Source organism: Crocodylus siamensis, chromosome 9 (genome assembly GCF_052110815.1).
Source record: "Crocodylus siamensis isolate JL-2025a chromosome 9, ASM5211081v1, whole genome shotgun sequence".
In the NCBI taxonomy this organism is placed as follows: Eukaryota; Metazoa; Chordata; order Crocodylia; family Crocodylidae; genus Crocodylus; species Crocodylus siamensis.
The window spans coordinates 25,916,139-25,930,357 of NC_143403.1; the positions used below are offsets into that span (position 1 = coordinate 25,916,139).

At 45.3% G+C, this 14,219-nt stretch overlaps 1 long non-coding RNA gene across 1 annotated transcript in view; it reads left to right on the forward strand.

The window, feature by feature from the left end:
* Window positions 1-7,389, forward strand: part of LOC149857235 (uncharacterized) — a 30,808-nt gene extending 23,419 nt beyond the window's left edge. The window contains exons 2-3 of the long non-coding RNA XR_016444283.1: window positions 6,121-6,171; window positions 6,286-7,389. This is a non-coding gene — a long non-coding RNA (uncharacterized LOC149857235). The remainder of the gene's footprint in view (window positions 1-6,120; window positions 6,172-6,285) is intronic.
* Window positions 7,390-14,219: the final 6,830 nt, after the last annotated feature.

The following is a 14,219-nucleotide window of genomic DNA, read 5'->3' on the forward strand; positions in this document are numbered from 1 at the left end:
CCTTGGCTCGAATTGCCACTTAGATTACCTGAAAACATTAAATGAATCACTTGGGTGTCCAATAAAACCAACAACCCTTCCCTCGCAAGCAGTGTAAACACAAAATCCAAATGTATTACAAAGAATAAAGAAAAATCAAAAGTGAACACTATAATTGTAAAACACTATAAACTACAAAAAAGTCTATAGGTGGCACCCTCTTGGGGAGGCTTTAGCCATACCCAGGCAGTCTGGGACTTGGGGTTCCCTCATGGGTAGTTCTGGGGGCCTGCACTCCTACACCTGTCCTTTAGCAATGGGCTGGAGAGGGGGGCTCACACTGGAGAGTCCAGTGAGCTGCTCCGTGGGTCTACTGCACCACAGGGAGCTGCTAGACAGCATAGGTCTTTCTGCATTGCAAAGGGCCCTTTGCTGCTCCTTGAGAAGGTGTAATGCTGATCTCCAATTCCACATGGTGGCTTTGAGGGGTTAACTGCAGTTTTCATTAGCTAATGCACCCCAAATTTCTAGTCCTAATCCCAGCTCTGCTGGGGCAACAAACTGCAAGAGAACTCAAAGAAAAACCAGCCAAACAGCAAAAGAGCCTGAACTGCAACCAGCACCAACCACACTGCTTGGTCAGGACACAGAGCTACAAAAGTAACATGTGCTAGGCACAAATCGTGCCAGGCCCCAAGCCAAGCCCAGACATGCAGCAAACGTACAGAGGGGCTCAGCAATACAGCTATGCTGAGACCTAACAACTATGAAACAACAAAAAGGGGGGCCAGGCCAATCTTGGCTTGGGCTTGAACAACTGCACTGCTTGGTTTGGGCATAAACTGCGAAAGGGACAAAAGAAGGCCCAGGCCTATTTCACTGGGCGCGGACTGGGTGTCAAAAAGCCGGCCAGCCTACACAGCACTGAGGCCTGGATAAACAACAAGAAGTGCCGGGGCAGGCTTCACCCTGGCCCAAATCTACCAGCCGAACATATGGCTGGGGGTCAGCCCCACACAAGTGGTCTGAAATGCAACAGCAGAAAGGGCCCAGGCTTACGGCTGCAACCCAGACATGAAGACTCAGCTATCCCACTGTGCTGAGACACTACAATCCCCAACACAGGTCCCTGTTCCTGGTCAGTCTGCTGCAGGAACCAGGTCCCTGTTCCTGGTCAGTCTGCTGCAGGGATTGATAGACCTGCCACAGCGTCATTCAGCTTAAAACCCAGAAAACACAAAAGGGGAAAGAGGGAGATCTCAAGCCCTGAGCCAGGTTTTCTCTCCCTGTACATGAGGCTTTCCCCTCACATGGCTTTAATTTGCTTCTCCAGTGAGGAGTAGGGAGATCCCCTACCTCCCTGAATAGGGAGCAGATTTTTCTGGCTTCTTTTTTGGGGGAAATTTTTTTGTGTTTCAAGCCAAATCAATTCCAAATCCATGAGTTATTCATGAACCATATGTGTCCTTACTACCAGCAAATATCTTCCACCCCACCTGAGGCTTCAGATACTTCCAAATCATTTGGCAGGGATCCTCTATAAAGGCCCAAGCTCAAGGCTTGGGATTTGGATGCCTCTGAATTTTGCTTGCCCTCATATGGACACAGGAGCAAGCTGGGGAGGAGTCTCCCATTTCCATATAGTAGGCATAAAGCCAAGATCTTCCCACTGCAAATGAAAGTGGGAGCTTAGCTATACATTATCTCCAAAGATACTACCCATGCCAGAAAAGCAGTTATCTCCCGTCCCTAGGAAAACCACCTTAGCGATCACAGCATTTCCCCTGCCAGGTAAGTAGCCTTCAGACTTCAGCAGCCACAAGAGGAAACAGAGCTGCAGTCCAGGTGACCTGAAGCTTAAATCTCTTTTCTGACATCATCACTTGGTCGCACTCAAAAGCAGAATTATTTAAACACTGCTAATGCAGACCAATCAATTCAAAGGTGGTCATTGCTCTTGAAGAAGTGGCCAGTCACCAAACTGGTTCCAAAGGTCCCTTGGAGGCAATTTTAGGACAATGGCTTAGACACAATGTTGGGGAGAGGATGTGATCCTCTTTCAGTCCCAGAAAAGGCATAATATGTAACACAAAACCAGAACACACTTTATCACACACAACCCCAAGTGTGTGGGGGTGTTACATATGTTAATTAAGTTTAAAAAATGATCCCTTTAACAGCTAGCTCTATTTAGGCAAAAGCCTTAAAGCAGATGCAGTTTTACTGGCAGTCATTTAGTTTATATACAATTACCTATAGTCATTTAGTGTCCCCATGTTACTCCATGGGAGGAGCGGATTTAAATTATACTGGCAAAAGAAGCCTTCCACTGGCATAAAATGTATCTGCACGTGAGGAGATAGGCCCATTCAGCTCTGAGGTATAGCTGTTTCAGCAAACAGGTACTGTTTTTTAGCACAATGATAAATCCTGATAATGACAATGGCAAACAGAAATAATGGATTTCATTAAAATTAACAATATTTAATGTCTTAATATGATCAATATTTAATGCATGGTTAATGTATGTGTTTAATGTATGTGGCTTTATCTTGATGAGGAAGTGGTGAGGTAGCGGTACATGTTTCAATGTGTTAAGCAAGATCTACACGCTCAGTTATTTCCTAGAATCATAGAAAAGGTTCTATGAAAAAAATTAAAGCTAAGCAACTCACTTTTAAATAATCTATAGAAATATACACACACAGTTATTATAAGCATTGTTCTCTGAGTAGAAACATTACTTCCAGACTTATCAAAAATAATGATTTGGAAATCGGAAAATTCCACACCAGTCAAAAGCTGCACATCAGTACAACTCTGATTATTAACAGAATAAAAAAATTATATTTCCTTTACATCCCCTCCATTATTAACACAATAAAACAAAGCATATGAAATGAATCAAAGAGCACAAACATGAGATTTTTTTCACGTTTAAGTCAAAACATTTTGTTTACAGGCAGACCTCAGACTTACAACACTATTGATTCCTGAAAACTGCGTCTTAAGTAGGAACGTTGTAACTCGGAAACAATTTTCCCATAGGAACAATGTGGCCACCAAACTCTGGGGATTGGTTCCTTTACCATGCTTGACACAGTTGCCCCCAGCTGGTAAGTCTGTTGTGGTAGGAGAGTCAGATCAATGTCCCCGCAGTACGGGAGTGATTGGGGCTGGTGCTAGGACAGGGGCTGGGGCGCGGGTGGCTCAGCTGGGGTGGGAGGGATGTGGGGAGGGGATGGACGGCTTCCACTGCCGCAGGCCACCAGTCTGGGAGCTGCTTGTCTGGTGGTTCGTCTGGTAGCTCTTGTTGCTGCTCCCACTGCTGGTCTTGGAGGGCATGGGAAGGGGCGTATGCCCCCAGATCTGTGTGGTGGGGGGCGGGGCTAGGGCTGCACTCCAGGTGGGCAGCAGAAGGCACTGGATGTGGGGGCTAGCGTTCCTTCTAAGCTGCCCGGTGTGTGTGGCTGCACAGGCGTGCTCATGCCGTGCTGCCAGGCACACCTGCATGGCTGCACATACCACACAGCTTAGAGGGAATGCGGGTAGGGGCTATGCCCTCCTGCTGCTCACCCATCTGGGGTGGAGCAGAGCTTCTGCATTGCCTACAGACAAGTGGTACACAGTGGCCAGAGCCACCCTGGCCTTCCTGTGTCTCCTGGATGAGCCATGGCTTCGCCCTGCTCTGCCCCACCCTGCCCCAGCTGGGTGAGTGGCAGCCGTGGCAGGGGCAGGGCATGGGGGGGAGTATGCCCCTGGATCAGAGCAGGGCAGGTGGCAAAGCGGGGTCTATGAGTGGGCTGCAGCCACCCTTAAATTCGCTGCAGCTCCTGCCACACACCTGGAGCACAGCCCAGTGCAGCCCCAGCCCCACCTGCCCCACACAGATCCAGGGGCATGTGCCCCCCCATGCCCTGTCACCTGTCACCACTTGCCCAGCTAGCCCCATGGAGATCCAGAGGCACATACCTTCTCATGCCCTGCGTACCGCTTGTCTGGAGGCAGTGCAGCGGCTCTGCAGGAGGCAGGAGGGCATAGCCCTTGCTCCCAGTGCTTTCTGCCACTGGCCCGGAGTGCAGCTTGGTGCGGCCCCGGCCCCGCCCACTCCATGCAGATCTGGTGGCATACACCCCGCCATGTCCTCCCAGACCGGCAGCATGCAGCGGTGGGAGCTGCCCACCTGCTCCCTGCACCCCCCTCCCTGCCCACTGGGCAGCCCCCATTCCAGCCTCAGCCCCAATTGCTCCCTCACTGCGGGGGTCTTGATTTTCTCCCCCACACCCTACCACAACACTTACCAACTGGAGGCAGCTGTGTCCAGCATTGTAAAGTCGAAACCCCATCAGAACCTCCAAAGAGCGTCATAATTTACAAAGGTCATAAGTGCCGTTTGTCATAACTCAGCTAGTTGTAAATACTGCCTGTATTTTAGAAGGCAAGGAGAATGAGGAAAATTTACCTTTCTTATTATAAAAGTTCTTCCAATCTAATTTCAACAGTGCATTTGAGTGAGTTTTTTTTATTTGGTCAACTGAACACTAACACTTTATACATGCACACTAAAAATAGTAATATAATATTCTGTAGCAAGAGAATGTTTACTATATGTTTAATACACTTCACTACTCAAAAATTATGGAAGGTTTTAGTGAAGGAACATGTTCTATCATGCATAGACTAAGGCAAGGATACTCATGCACTGGTTCACTCATGATGTCTTTGGTATGAAAATACTTTCATTGTCTTTGTCTCAAATTCACAGATGAGTGCATGATTGTAAAAGATGCTACACATGTACCTACCTACCTATACAGATATAAATGGTACGGCATTACTGGGGAAATGGATTGTTAACAGCCGTATAGTCCAATTAATGTCAATCAGGGTACCACAACATCCTGGGGTACTGCAAGATCCTTTTAAGGGTGCTATACAATATTAACAGTTAGATGTGCAAATGCCTGCACATCATTCACGGGATAAACCCAGAGATTTCAAATAAGAATCCATAGTGTCAAAACATTCTGACCTCTTAAGGTCTTTTTCAGTTCTTTGCAACAGAAGAATTGCTCTAGTATTTTTCCATAGTCAAAAAACAAGCAAAAGATAAGAGTTGACATTTTCCAAGGGGTGCTTTGAGTCTAATAAGGTTGAGAACTGCTACTGTAGTCAAAAAAGCTAGATACAGACAGTCAATTAGCCCAAGGCTGAATCAATTCAGTCTTTGCAGGTTAGTCTAAACTGCACAGATTAAATTGAAACAGAAGTGAGCAAACATTTACTTTTGATTCAGGAAATGAATTCACATGCCTACAGTGGCTCAGGCCAGAAGCCAGGGGCACTAGAGCATGGCTCTCTGGCTGTGTGTTTGCTTCCTCTTCCTCCTGCCCCTGAGGTCTCTGGGATTTGCAGTCCAAAATTACAGCAGCAGGACTCTGCAGTGTTGCTCATCACTTCCTTTTCTTGCTTCCAGGTGGCTGTGGGATTTGTAGTCCATAGTGGCAGCCAGTAATAAGTTTGAGTGGGGGAAGAGGTGTTTAATCCCACCCCCAGACCCAGCCCCCAACTGGTGTTTGCTTGGGGGAGGCAGTCCCCCTACCTCCCATAAACTGGGCTGCATCCTCAGCCAGGCTTGCTGCCCACCATCCCTAGTCAGCCAGCTCTCACTGTTCCACCAAGGGAGCAGAGGGGCAGGGCCAGCCATGCTCTCTGGTGCAGATGACACAGCCCAGACCAGGGCTGGAAAGCATGCTGGGATGATGGGGGACTCTGATTTAACTTGAACCATGAAGGACAGAAGATTCATAAACCAGTTTGACCAAAATCAGTTAAGTCTGATACTACTGTTACAGGGAAGGGTGACCAACTCCCTGCTCTACTCGCTAACTCACCTGCCATGTCTTTGATGGGACAAAAGAAGATTATTAATCCTGTGCAGAGAAATACCAGCTGGACTTCCAGTGCTTAGCTAACCCAGACATAGATTTTATTGTGCTCATTCCCACCCAGCCAGCTACCGACTCAGAGACCCATATGGTGGCAGAGGGGAGATTTTTGGTACAAATCAAGAAACAAAGTAGGTATTTGGGAGCTGCCATGTTCCCAACTCACAGTCTCTTTCCCTTTTTTTTCTTCTAGGTCCTGCACAGTTCAAGCTCCCTGTCATCTCTCTCAGTGCCACCAGCCCTGGTAAGTACCTGATGCTGGTTCCCTCATCGACATCTGTTTCACATTGACTAAGCCCACTGCATCTCGTGAAGCATGTCCCTCTCCAGTTCCTCACTGGCTGTATCTTCCTCCTAGGTAGCCCTGGGGGCAGCTTCTTGTTTCAGCTACTGGGTTTTTATCTGCACCGGCTCCCACCTCCGCGCTAATTTCTTTAATTCCTTCCTGCTGGGACATTCTTCACAGCTGGCAGTGCTTACGGCTGGTTGCTTGTTGGCACCCCACCTCTGTCTTTGGTGGCTGTATTCCCCTCCATTCCACAAAGTAACAGGGTCTACTAGCACCTGTTACAACTACATTCACCCAGGTTTATCTTAAATCAGTTTCAGTCATTTTGAAACTAGTTTATGTGCACTGAGCTTCTGTTCTGTTATAGGTTTAAACCAGTTTCTGATTACTTAAACCGGTTTATGTGTAAGTTCTGTCCCTAGCCCAGGAATTCAGTGCATTAAAAATAGCTTCCTGAAAAGATGTTGAGTCTATCGCATCCTTTTTGTTGGTGGGATGTGACATCCACTCTAGGAAAAAAAAATCTGACAGTTTCTTTGGGGCTGATGTGGGAGAATGAGCTGCCATGTGAGAGCATGCTTATGTCAAAGATCATGTTAGTCACACATCCATAGATTATCAAATCAGAAGGGACAAGTGTGATCTAGTCTTATTTCTGGGTAATATACAGTATAGGATTTCTCTGAATTAATTCATATTTGAACAGCTTTTACTGCAAGTATCTAGCCTTGATTTATAACTTTCCAGTGATGGGGAGCCCACCATGATCTTTTGTAAGTTGTTCCAATGGATACTATTCTCTTTATTAAAAAATGTTTACTTTGTTGTGCTGTCTTTATTGTCCTGTACCCATTTGGGAGGGTAATACACATCTGATTTATCCAGTCAGTTGGGTTTAACAATTCCAAATGAATAAATATATAGGGTAGTAGGTACCAGGTTAAAATAGCCTCAGAGAAACAACTTGTCTATTTTGTGACTACAGTGTAGTTCACTGAAGACTCTACCTTGCTGTAATGGGCACATGAAGTTATCATCAGGCTTGTATTTTGAGAATACTTACCAAAGCTGTCGAACACCCAGACTTAGTCATCACATTCATGGCTGTGATATTTGTATTAATAAATGCCTCAGTAAACATGACTTCAAGTGACCTGATTGTCGTATTGCTTCTTTTTCTTTTTATGGATCAAACTGTGTACCTAATCCGTGTATACCTTACCTCATGATTCAAAAAAGTTTAAGTGACAGGATAAGCAAGATGCAGCAGAAATGCCTAACACATTTATAGGAATTCTATTTTATAACAATATTGATATATAAGCAGTGTTCTGAGATGCTTCTTCCAGATTTTTATTCTCTTTTTCTACCTAAATGTGTGTATGGATGAAACTATGATGAGCATGTGTCAAACTACAGTCCTGGTACAGAAGAAAAATATATTTTGTATTAATTTGCATACTGTTTAACTGCATGGTCAAATTTGACTGTTTCTTTAAATCAGTTAATATTGTAAAAACAATAATGTTGTGTGCATTCTTTTACCAAGAATGTGTTTTAAGAAACTTACTTAAATCTATTAAGAAAAAGTATATTCTTGAGTCAATGTTAAAAAAAAGAAAAGACCTTCGAAGTGAGAGTAGCTTAATAGTGCATCCACTTTAAAGACTATACTGCCAAATATCTATGGCCACTTTACACTATTGGAGCAGTATAAAAGGGGCTTAGTGTAAAAAACAACCAGGTTCTTTGTCCCTTCTGTGATAGCTTATGAAAGTATGCAGGCTTATTAGGCCTGTAACAGCAAATTATTAAATTTAGTCTCAGCAGGGAGCATAGATTTTCTACAAGAAGTAACTTGGTAATTTTTCCTCCCAAAATATCTAAGAGTAGAATACATAATATAGTGGGCTGCAATTATTTTTTAAATATTCAAGTTGGTTTTGAATTTTTGAGGTACTAATCAGTGCATGCAGTGACTACTTTCTAAGATTTTATAGGTTTCAGTGTTATGAATTTAACAAGTTATTTTTCTTTTCAAATGTGATTATGATATACTTCAGTTAATATTTATATGGAGTTCCTTGTATAAATTGTAAATCCCATGAAATTTGGTATAATAGGATTTAGAGTAGACATAGTGATGTATCCTATAGCACTACAAAGGGAACACTCATTAGGAAAGAAAATTCTTCTGCTTAGTATGGATAGCCATCTTGAGGATTAACAGAATACAATTTGTTTTTATGGAGTGACCTTTACTTCCAGCATAAAAGCAGAGCAGGGTGGCACCTTTAGGACTAACTAATTCAGAAAGGCATAAACTTTCATAGGCTACATCCTACTCAGTCAGATGCTACAAAGAGGCATAGCAGCTGACATCATATAACATTATAACATCTGACCAAGTAGACTGTAGCCTATGAAAGCTTACATCTTTCTGAACAAGTTAGTCTTAACCTGCCACTCTCCTGCCTTCTGCCTGATTTCAGACTAACATGGCTAATTGCCTTTCTCTTCTAATATAGATGTGATATTATACCCAAATCTTAGTGTATGCAAGTTTTTGTTACGTAAACATGACTTTTGGAGTTGCATATTCACCCAGTCTTATCTGTTCTGTAATAAATGCAAAGTTGTGAAGAAAATAGATTTTCCTCAGCTGATCAAACTTATTCTGGGTTCTGTCATGCAGGCTAAGTCCTTTCCATCTCATCTATCTTCAACAGTAATAAAAAGCCCTTACTTGCATCCTCCCATCTTTTACCAAAAGGAGCAAAGGTGCAATATTTCAGTTTATAACTTTTCAGTCCACAACTATGTTCTCAAGCCCTGATTCTGGACTGCAACTCAGGTATTTGTTTGCTGTGTGATATCTGCTGTCTTCTTTGGATTCTAGAGAACATTGGAGTAGAACACTACCTGGTGGGTGCATCTACATATGAGCTTTACTGTGGAGTTGAGTAATTAGCTCTGCAGTAAAGTGTCACCATCTACACATGTGCTGGTATTACAGTGCAGTACTGTTGGGGACAATATCTTATGGTGGAGTCATTTACTGCACAAGAAATGCATGTGTAGATGGTGACTAGGACCACAGCAGTCTGAGCTGGGGCAGAGGAGCCTTGCACTGGCAGCAGGCTTAGCAGGTCAGCCACATGGCACTGCAGTTTTGGCAGTCTTGTGCCTCAGCCAGCCCATCCACTGCCTGATGCCACCACCCAGAGCCTGGAGTTCACCCTGCAGGACTGCTGCCAGTCCAGGGCTTCTCTGCTCCAGCTCAAGCTGTTGCGGTCCCAGAGGAACGTGAAGACACTGTGCTCAGGATCAGCTGACTACTGTGTGGACTGTGCTGAAGTTTAGTGAGCTGCATTCATAGCTCGTGCCGATGTACCCAGTTTAAACTAAAGAAACTTTATGGGCTGTTGAAACTAATGTGTGCAGCAGGTATTACTAAAATCTCTCTATATATGCATATATATTGATCAGCCGAGGAAAATATATGTTCTTTACAAGTTTACATTTGTTTCAAAATGGATAAGACTCAATGAATATGCAACTTCAGAAGTCATATCACACACTAATACCTGCTTCACACGTGTGTGTGTGCGCGCGCGCGCGTGTGTGTATGTGAGAAAGAATGTTAAGGATGCAAAGTCAAGCACTTACGAGTTAGGAAAGGGTCAAGCTAATTTGGCCAACTTGTGCATATATAATATGATGCAGTCTTTCATTACTTGATTTTATACATGATAAGTTTTTGTAGCTTCCTATATTAATTAAGAACTCATTGTTGGAAGCAGAAGGCTTGAGAAATGGATGCTGTTTTATAAAGTGTCAAGGAAAGCAATTATTTAACGCCCCACTTAAAAACAAACCTGTGGTTTTAAGAAATGAGCCATAATTTGCCTTTAAAAATGTCATGGGATCTGTATGTATAAAAGGAAACTATATATATAAAAGCCATGTCTATATAAAATAGAAACTTCATATGTAACTCTGCGTGTGTGTGTGTGTGTGTGTGTGTGTGTGCATACACATATGAATATAATATGAATACTATTGAAAGATAGCCTTTCTGCTAAAGTATATCTTCTATTTATGGGCTCATTCCCTCATTCATTATTTATTTATTTAGGAAGCTTCCACTATATATATAACACTGATGTTAACTGTTTAAAATAGAACAGCATTCATATGACAATAATGGCTCAGTTAAACAGCTGCTATATTTGGATGTTATTAAAAAATTGCATATAATAGTGTTATTTATATTTGCATTGCCTAAGAGTTCAAAGTATTTTTAAACTCCATATTAAGAAAAGAAGTTCAGTGAACATACAAAAATTACATGGAAGTAAATTTGTAATGGTTAATTTCTGAACGTGGAGAAGTTTTGATTGGAAAACGTGCTGCTGGAAAGCACTGACAAGTCTGCACAAGACTTCCTTTAAAGAATGTTATGTGCCTTTGAAGCAGTATATTTATCTAATGAGCAGATGTGGCTGTAAATTTCCTGAATAGAAAAATAATTACCCCACTAGAGTCAATGGAAATCTTTGTCATTGATCAGGCCTGTAAATCACAAATTATGCTTATTATAGGCTATCTAGTATGCAATATAAATTGAATCCTACATGAGGAAAATGAATAATTTAACAATATCTCCTTATAATTTTTCCTATTATTGAAAATTCAGATATTTCTGTGTATTAGGACATGTAGCATGTTCTCTCATTACTTAATCAATAAACTAAAACTTTATGTTTTATCATCATGTGTTAAATGAACATTTTCATCAAGCTGCTGGCCCACCTCCACCCTCCCAGTTGGGAAAGTACCAGTCTAACTGGTCTGTGTATAGGTTAAGTAACTGAACATTCATGTAAATTATTTAGTATCGGACTGTATGCAAATAGGATAAGGACAATTCTAATGCAACTTTATGGGGAAACTTAATGCTTTTACATCTCCAGAGTTCTGGTCATCTGGAGTAAAATATTTTTCCAATGGATGCCTATATTTACAACACAATGATTGAGCCATATGTACAGTGCACACAGATTCATTACATAACTTGGATGTGTAACGTGAATGCAAGGACTGGTGAGTTAAATGCTTCCATGAAGGACCATGGATAATTAGTCACAATGAATTATAACATATGCAATGGATATGTGTGGACACACATGTGTGGTCTTTGTGTATCCAGTGAACATTCATGTGCTTGTGCTGTTATTTCATGTTGAATGAGCTATATCTGCACAGCCCCATTGGTTCAGCGTGTGTCTAAGGCAGGGGTGGGCAAAATGTGGCCCACCAGGCCATTCTATCTGGCCTGTGGGGCCCCTAAAAGATTTAGAAAATTAATATTTATCTGCCCTAGGCTGCCTGTCGTGGCCCTTGATGGCTTGCCAAAACTCAGTAAGCGGCCCTCTGCTCAAAATAATTGTCCACCCTGGTCTAAGGTAACTTCAGGCATGATCACGTTGGATCAAAGTTTGTGGGATTCAAGATATGTGTGCCCATCTTGGATCACTGTAATGCAGAGGCAGGCAATTATTTTGCCTGGAGGGCTGCTTAACAAGTTCTGGCGAGCTGTTGAGGGGTGGCAGGGTAGCCCCACCCCTTGACAAGCACCCTGCCTCCTGGTCACCATCTTGGAACCAGAAGTCCCACCCTTAACTTCTGACCTTTGTCACTGGAAGTCCCTCCCCTTTCCCCTAGAAGTATTCCTTTTGGGAAGGGGGTTTGCCATCTTGGAACTGGATAAAAACAAATTATTTACTAAAAATCAAACATCTGTAACAACATATTTTATTTTTCTTTACAAAATATATTTTGTCCTGATTTGTGTGGCTGGGGGTGTGTGTGGGGGTATGTGTGGTTTATGCATGTAATAGTGAGCGGCACTACCCCAGAGGTGTGCTAGTATGCATGTGGGGGGTGTGGGAGAGCGTGTGGATGAGTGTGGTGTTTCTGGGGGGGGGGGGGTGTGGGGAAGGGTGTGGTTGTGGGGTTTGGAGGAGGGGAAGGTTTGAAGGTAGTGGGGAAGGTAGTGGGGGTGCATGCATGGGAGCCCCTGCATGCACCCCCCTGAGCCAGTCAGCCCCTGCCCCTATTCCTGCCTTGCAGCAGCCCAGAGCCTATGCACCCTATGCCACCTATCACTGCCAACAGTGCACAGGCCCAGTGTGGCCTGTGGCCACTCCGCACCACCCGGCCATGGTGTCCTTCTACCCTGGGCATGCAGCAGGGCTGGTGCAGCTCCTTCTGGCTGGTCCCAGATCTGCATTAGCGACGGGGACGAGTGCGCCCATCCCCAACCCCATGCCAGCTCTGGATTTGCCTGTCTGGGCTAAGCAATGGCAGCAGTGGCTGGGCAGAAACTATTGGTGGTCATGGGGGGAGAAAGCAGCCCACCCACCATGCCACCACTGGGCAGTTCTTATTGCAGCTGCCCAGACCACGCACTGTGCTGTGCCAGGCTGCTGTGCGGCTCTGTCACCACCGCCTCTGGACTGCTTTGTGCTCCAGGTGGCTGCACCAAAAACTAGCTGGCAGCATCGAGGGGGTGAGGCTGCTTTTCCCCCACACCAAGCAACAATTTCTGCCTGGTTCCACCACTGCAGCTGCCACTCAGCCTGGAGGGCAAGCCTGGAGCTGGCACTGGGGCCCAGGCTCAGCAGCAGAGTGGGGGAGAAACTGCTACTCAACATGGGGTAAAAGCAGCCCCTCTCCTTCCAGCTGCTGGCATTTCCTGGTGTAGCCACCCAGAGCCTGTGCAAGGCTACCATGTGTCTGCTCTGCACTGCTAGCACTGCCCTGTGGGGCAACACAGAGGCAGTGGTGATGTGGCGTAGAGGCAGGGTAGCCCAGCGTGAGTGGCTACACCTGGAAGCACTGGTGGTGGCAAAAGGGAGGGGTCACTTTTGCCCTGTGCTAAGCAGCAGTTTCTTTCTTACGCTGCTGCTGCTCAGCCTGGAAAGGCAAGCCCAGAGCTGGTGTGGGGCATGCAGGGTCAGGGCTGCGTGCACTGGTCCCCACTGCTACTGTGGGGCTGGGGGCAGCTGCAGTGGCAGCCAGAAGGGGCTGCTGCTGCTGAGGCTGCCTAGAAAGAAAGTCCAGTTATGGAGCTGCCCCAGCCCTGCTGCTTGCCTGTGGGGCAGCAGGACGTGCAACAGCCAGGTGGTGCCTTGGTCAGGCAGTGTCAAGGAACCACTGGGCCAGACAAGGTGCACCTGCGGGCTGAAGTTGGTTCCAGGGGGGAACCAAAGCGCACTTGTAGGCTGAGGGACATGGGACTCTTCAGCCCAGTGAAGAGAAGGCTCAGGGGGGACTTGGTGGCTGCCTATAAGTATATAAGGGGGGTAGCATTAGGATCTGGGAGAACAGCTGTTCACCAGGGCTTCCCAAGGGATAGTTTCATAGTTTCTAGGGTCGGAAGGGATCTGAGCAGATCATCTAGTCTGACCCCCTGCCATGGCAGGAAAGATTACTGGGGTCAAATAACCCCAGCAAGGTGTTTGTCTAACCTCCTCTTAAAGACCCCCAGGGTAGGGGCCAGCACCACTTCTCTTGGAAGTTGGTTCCAGACCCTAGCTGCCCTGATCGTGAAGTAGCACCTCCTGATATCTAGCCTAAATTTACCCTCTGCTAGCTTGTGACCATTATTCCTGGTCACTCCTGGCAGTGCTCGGGGGAACAGGGACTTCCCCAGTGCCTGCTGATCCCCCCTGACTAGTTTGTAACAGGCCACAAGATCCCCCCTCAGCCTTCTCTTTTGGAGGCTGAACAGGTTCAGGTCCCGTAGCCTCTCCTCATAAGGCCTGCCCTGCTGCCCCCAATCATACGAGTGGCCCTCCTCTGGACCCTCTCCATGCTCTCCACATCCCTCTTGAAGTGTGGCACCCAGAACTGGACGCAGTACTCCAGCTGTGGCCTGACCAGTGCCACATAGAGGGGGAGGATCACCTCCATGGACCTGCTCGAGATGCATCTGT